At 39.9% G+C, this 7,008-nt stretch overlaps 1 long non-coding RNA gene across 1 annotated transcript in view; it reads left to right on the top strand.

The window, feature by feature from the left end:
* LOC106817557 overlaps positions 1 to 6,548 on the top strand; it is a 12,521-nt gene extending 5,973 nt beyond the window's left edge. The window contains exons 2-3 of the long non-coding RNA XR_001395074.1: positions 1,750 to 1,848; positions 6,357 to 6,548. This is a non-coding gene — a long non-coding RNA (uncharacterized LOC106817557). The remainder of the gene's footprint in view (positions 1 to 1,749; positions 1,849 to 6,356) is intronic.
* Positions 6,549 to 7,008: the final 460 nt, after the last annotated feature.

Genomic DNA, 7,008 nt, shown 5'->3' with positions numbered 1-7,008 from the left:
TGACCATAGTCGGAGGCAGCTTGTAGAATGCGCATGAACGTGTGTCCGTCAGGTCGGCGTGCGTGCGTCCCGTGTGTGGTCCATCATCGGTTGCGGACAAAATCTCAAACGCTCGGCAGTACGATTCGAAACTCGGAGCGATGGGGGTAATCCGAAAACGAAGTTGGGATGTCGAAGCTGGGGTTAACATGTCAAAGTCAAGAGGTGTAAAAAGGGAACATTCCTCTTAACTTAAGTATAGAGAGAAAGCAGAATTGCGGCACAACATATGAACGGCTTGACTATGCTCTAATAATTGCGTGGTTATAGTGTGAGGGGCTGGAAAACCCATCACCAGTGCGAAATTGAGTCACAGGTCAAAGCAGGGCAGGGGAAAGGTCAGATATCAGACAGTTTTCTGAGGACTGGCCTAATGAAGAGTGAAAACTTTTTTTGTTTCAGCGGCTGACTACATATTTTTATAACTTATTGAAACTTAAAGACTATGAAATGTAGCTTTCGACTGACGTGCGAAGAGTAAGTGCTCTGACAAGCTTTTGATCCCTCAGAGGGTTAACCAGGATTCCTGAACTGCCAAATGCATGTCACAGTGTTTCATATTCATGCGCACATCCATAACTGGAAAGCCAATATGTTGAGATAGGCCCAACGGCTACAGCACAGGATTACGGGCTAAAAGTTGTCTTGGTTATCGATCTCATGCAGATTTTGTATTATTACGCTGTCGTATCTTTATCATTTAACTATTTCTTCCAATTAAAGCAAACAATTTCATAACAACAAATAATTTTTACAACAATTATTTAAAAAAAAAAATCTAGGGTTACGCGTTAGGGTTAGGCGTCACAATGCCCATCAAAACAGGAGTTTCAGGCCGCGATTTGTATCAACCAATGGAATTTGGGAGGTATGCAGAATGCAGAAAGTGTTGCTGAAAGATGCTGTACGCATGCATTCTGCATTTGGCCTACAAAGGTCTTCTCGCCGACTTAAATGTTACGTTCATAACCGTAGCAACAGACTTCAGATGAGCCCAGTCGCTCTGCGGCTCTAGTTATGGTACATCATCGTAGAGTGTTTATGAAAAGTTATAGCAGCTTCGTCGAATAATAGGCGAGCTAGTAAATAACTACGATTTGGAAGCACCTTATCTGCTGTCATAAATCACGTGTGTCACAGGCTCACAGCATGATAAAGGTAAAAGCTGTGCCTAGCCAGAGGTGGGGAATGAGAGCTACCTGCCCAGGTTATGTTACAGAATTCAATGTCGTGTGTGTGCGTATACAAATTTACACGTGCATATATCTGAATTAAACATGGAAATTTCTCAGTTCAGGTAGCTGGTAATTTATTGCCTGGTACTGTCCATAATTGTTCTGTTGCAATATGCATTTACTCCCATGACTTCACATCCCTAAAAAAGGTTGCTGACACAACTGTGGCTTAAAAGGCACCAATAGTTACTGATATAATACCATGAACATATATACAGGAGTATATAATAGAAGATAGTTCTACTATTATATACTCCTGATATATATATACTCATGATCATTAGAATATATATGTTCATGGTAACACTATGAAACAATTCTTTATCTACAGTAGAGAAACCATTTCACGTTTCTTAGCTTCTGCTGTAAATAAGTTGAAAATTAGATGAGTCATGAGTCATAGTAGGCTGTTGTAGTACAATGGTGTGTTCTGCACTGCGTCATTACAGATTTGCATGTATTTTTTATTCTACAGGTGACCTGCTCCATAGTATGGGTTCTAGCTTTAATTTCGTCACCCTCACGGGTTCAGAACGTGCTCACAAAACGGGGAATACCGACGAACGACTTAAAGGTAGGCAATGGCAGTTGTCACAAGATTATTATTATTATCAGTGATGATACACACTTAGAAGCCAGACCATGCACAACAGCTTCCCATGTGCAAAAGTGGAAAACCTTGGAAACCTGGAAACATCAGCTTACCTGTAAGCCTCAGTACGGACTTTGATTGGATAGAATGTTCGTGAAGTTCATTGCATCTCACTTCCCGATTAGGATTTAAATGTGCGTTCTTAATGACACTATATAATATGCATCCAATTTTGTCACTTGCGCATGTAGAACTAAGGCAGTGTCGTGTTTGTATGTACAGCCTTGTCAGTGGTAAAGGTCAATGTATGATACATAAAGATAAAAGGTAGCAACGTATAGATGTTATCACCAGATCTACGTGTTTACCAGGACAGAGGATCTTGGCAAATTTCCAACAGCTGCCATATTATCAGGAGTGAATAACAGGAGTGGATAATAATAGATCTATTATTATTCACTCCCGATATTATGTATGCACGAACAAGACACTGGGTCCGTTTTAATAATAAAACGATGACAAATAAACTAAATAAAAAAGGAATTCTCTAACTTTCTATGTGTTTGTGCATAGTGGCGTGCATGCGGTGAGACTGTGTGTTGCACAGGAGCATTTTACTGGCATCTGTGTGGAATTATTAGTCAATAGAGAACACATTAACTTATTAAGACTTTGGTAGTAAATACAATTGTGGTTATTTACACTCATTTTTATTATTGAAATGGCTCACATGTAATACTCAAAAGTGGACGGATGAACTGGATCTCAAAAGGTAACAATTGGTATCACTTTTTCAGCTTTCAGCTCTATTTTTAGTTCCTCTCACAAAGCACTTGAGCCGTCTCAATAATAAAATGATAGCAAATAAACATGAATCGTACTTACTGCCGAAGTCTCACCGTTTATCTTCTCTCTATTTATTTGCAATAATTTCCCGTCTCACCATCTCACCACACGAAGGCCACTGTGCACAAACTCACGGAAAAGCAATATATACGAAGTTTTGTGAAGAAGTTACAGCCTGTTAGTGGATATGCTTGTGCACAACAGAAAAAAACTGCAAGATTTGCATCACTCTTGAAACGAATTTTAGGCAATGTGTTTTATTTACAACAAGCGCTCAACTATCTCGAGCAGGGAGATCCAAACTGCTGTCCGTCTCATCCTCCCCGGCGAGTTGGCTAAGCACGCAGTATCTGAGGGCACCAAGGCTGTCACAAAGTACACCAGCTCCAAGTAGAGTCAACCGCCGTACCAGTAAACGAACCGGCCCTTTTCAGGGCCACCATTTCTTCCCAGAAATGATTACTACATTTGCAAACCTGCTTCCAGCATCAATGCTATAACGACATTAAAACCGATGCCACCAACCATGCAGTGGCTGCGTCTTTACCTGCATCTATTATTGCATTTAACCTTACGCTACGGCTGTTAGTTCTGAGATCGCTTTAAGTTTAATCCATTAAAATTGGGAATTATAATCAAATGGTTCTCGACATTCAAACTGAGCAAGAATTTGATATTTCGTATATCTCTCACCGCACTTATTCCACATGTCCTCACTGTTGGATGTATCACTACGCTATTAAGATCATTTGCATCTTAAGAGAGAACGCAACTCTATAATATTTACATCACACTGAGTAATACAATTGTTGACATTTCTCTTATATTTAGTATTACATAGTAGCACTGTCTCGCCAAAAGCAGCTGTATTAAATAATATTTTGCATTCTATACATTGCCGATTGCACATACAAAGCATATGAACCAGTATAGTGACTGAGAATTATGCTATGCTTTTAAAATTTGTCAAGAAATTCATAGCCTAGAAACAATTGTTGGTTGCTTATATGTTTAGTCGAGCCCATCAATTTAATAGAAATTAATAAAAACGGTAGTTATCCTTTTACATCTAAATTTCCGCACACGGTTCCTATGCTGTGTGCTATTGGCGCATGTTTGTGCTTAAATTTTACTGTTTAGAACAGGGCAATTAAGCTAATTCCTACATTATAGATGCGACTATAGTGGCACTATGAAATAAAATACTTATACCACATACCTACAGTACTGATATACCGTTAGCTGCAAGGGTCACACGGTAGCGGCCTAAGACTGCGTATTCTATATTATATATATATCGCGTTAAAATGTATTGGGGCGTCGTATTAGATTGAGACGGCGGGAAAACGGTTTCTTGTATCCACAAGCACTTGAGCCGTTTCATTATTAAAATGATAGCAAATAAACATGAATCGTACTTACTGCCGAAGTCTCACTGTTTATCTTCTCTCTATTTATTTGCAATAATTTCCCGTCTCACCATCTCACCACACGAAGGCCACTGTGCACAAACTCACGGAAAAGCAATATATACGAAGTTTTGTGAAGAAGTTACAGCCTGTTAGTGGATATGCTTGTGCACAACAGAAAAAAACTGCAAGATTTGCATCACTCTTGAAACGAATTTTAGGCAATGTGTTTTATTTACATTATTGCACCGAGTACGTCAAACCATTCTTCAATTCTCGCTTCTAATTAGTAACTGCATCTCGCCAAAACAGCTGATGTGTTAGTGTTACGATTAGGAGTAATGTCGTAGTTAAGAACCAAAATATAGATGAGTGTGCTTGACATAATTTTCTGTCTATATATCCCTGGTAACTTTATTCTTAAATTTAAAACTCATTTGCCAATTATCTAAATAAATAAAATAAATATACGATGAAGAAGAAATTTGGGAGAAAATTCTCAAAGGTGTTCCTGGAGAGCTGAGTTGTCCCTTCGTACTGCTTACGATGTGACTGTCGCTTCTCGCATGTTTATGATTAGTTTTAACAGGTTTCTTACGATATGGCGCAGCTAAATCAAGCTAGAGACGAATAAGTTATTCATGAACGCGGCCGTCAATAAGTGCAATTTAATGAAATGGAATGAAATGTACTTCTAATGTTTTTTCTTACTGACTAAATGGTTTTTCTAAAATAGCTTGGATAGCACGTGCTACCGGTAGCCTACACGGTAGCCGCCCAACAGATGGCGATGGCTGATAAGTTGATAACCCACGATACGGCGGGTATGAGCAACGGGCAGTGCAGTGGAAAGGGCGGGAAAACTTGCGTGTAACATAGATCAAATAGCAATTAATGTGCCCACGCTTTCAGTCTCATAGGCAAAACAACCCGACCGTTTAGAGCCACCATCTCTTCCATGAAATGACTTCTGCTATGCATAACTGCCGTGTTATTGGGGCATCTAATGCGCGATTAAAGGTGAGGCAAGACACATCACCTATGGGCTACGGCGCTTCTATGACACGCAGTGTTGATAAAACAAACCAAGACTGCACCTGGCAGTAGTGCGTCTATTGTATATGCTACAGATTATAACAAACTATTAATGTGGTGGCTGGTGGCGTGCCTAATGCGTTGGCAACTGATATAACAAACAGAATGTGAGAAGCGATACCGCCTGTTGTGTTGACTACCCACATAACAAGAAAAATAAGCATTGAGCTTTGTGTGCGTAATGGGAAGGTTAATACCAATTTGGCCAAAACTTTTATAATAACTACGTAATGCAAACCTGACTTTATTACTTCGCAACAATTTTTCAACCACGTATACGCTACCCACATATATGCACTTAACATGTAGGCAGCAAAGTAGGCACGTAACAGACTTATGCAGAATCGCCATATAGCATATCCATTATCTGATATAACCTGTTAATCTTATATGTCCTGCAAATTGTTACTGTAAACATACACCGCTTTAACGTAGAGGGTTATTGAACGAAAAATGTCTTGCCTGATCGTGGATAATAATTTGCTGAGCTTTACTAAAAGATGTGTCCTAATAGGTATACTCCGTTGACACATCGATCTGCGATGTGTTAACACACCACCGCAAAAATGTGGGCATCCAATTTTTCAGTTAGAGTTAGTGATGCACTTTTGCGAGTGATACGGCGAATGTAACAATTCTAGCTTTATCATTAGTAATTAACATAATACCCGCCAATATCAACACAAATCTTGTACGCATACACACAATGTATTTCATCCGCATTGTTATCGTTCGTGTCTGTAAAAATTACGATGATTGGTATATTAAAAAATCATATCAAAAACCATGAAGGCAACCGGTCATGGGCAGTTGAAGAGTGATGATATACATTTCTCACATCGATCGAACACCCGTAAACGGGAGTCACGGGATTTATAATTGATGCGTCATCGCTTAGATTCACTCGTGTATAAGAATACAATATAATACGGCAGTTAATATATATAGCAACGTAGAGATCATTTCTGGGAAGAAATGTGGTTGGCCTGAAGGGCCGTATATTGTGTTATCAGATGTATATAATTCAGTATCGCTGATTAGCCGCAAAGCCGTACAGTGTACGTCCCCTGGACGTTGAGAAGGACGTAGACAACGTCCATGGCGGTTATGCGTCTTCTCTCTTGGCGTGTCTCGGTGTAGCTGACGGCATACGGATGACGTTCTCGAGGAACACTTTCAGGACGCCACGGGTCTCTTCGTAGATGAGGCCAGAGATACGCTTCACACCACCTCGGCGAGCAAGACGACGGATAGCAGGCTTGGTGATTCCCTGGATGTTGTCACGCAACACCTTGCGATGACGCTTGGCGCCACCCTTTCCGAGTCCCTTTCCTCCCTTTCCTCTTCCAGACATGATAGTAGCTTTAAGGTTCTCTAACGTCTTACTAACGAATGATGTGCACACCTGCAATACACGGCTATTTATACCCAGCTCGCAGCCGCTATAGCGGTACCGCCTTAGCTGTCATTGTCAGTAAATCAGTGAACCGCTAAGGTTGGGTACACAGTCTGATCATCTATGATTGCTGCAAGTCACCGTTTTCCCGCCATTTCCACCCGACATAACGTCCACTACATTTTATTGTACTGATATAGATGACCATAGCGATTAGATTGCCGGCGGCAATTTTTAATCTTATTATGTTAAATAAGTATTTTAGCAAATTATAATACTGTTCTTACAGGTTCATTTTAACATATTACAAGAAGATTAACAGTTTCGAATTGTGAAACAAATATTTCTATAATATTTGGTTGCTTTTGTTTGAAACTAATTTTTTGTCTTCAGAAA

This window comes from Priapulus caudatus, unplaced genomic scaffold, assembly GCF_000485595.1.
Source record: "Priapulus caudatus unplaced genomic scaffold, Priapulus_caudatus-5.0.1 Scaffold1767, whole genome shotgun sequence".
In the NCBI taxonomy this organism is placed as follows: Eukaryota; Metazoa; Priapulida; class Priapulimorpha; order Priapulimorphida; family Priapulidae; genus Priapulus; species Priapulus caudatus.
Note: the sequence above shows the minus strand (reverse complement) of the source record. Positions and strands in the feature narration are given on the sequence as shown.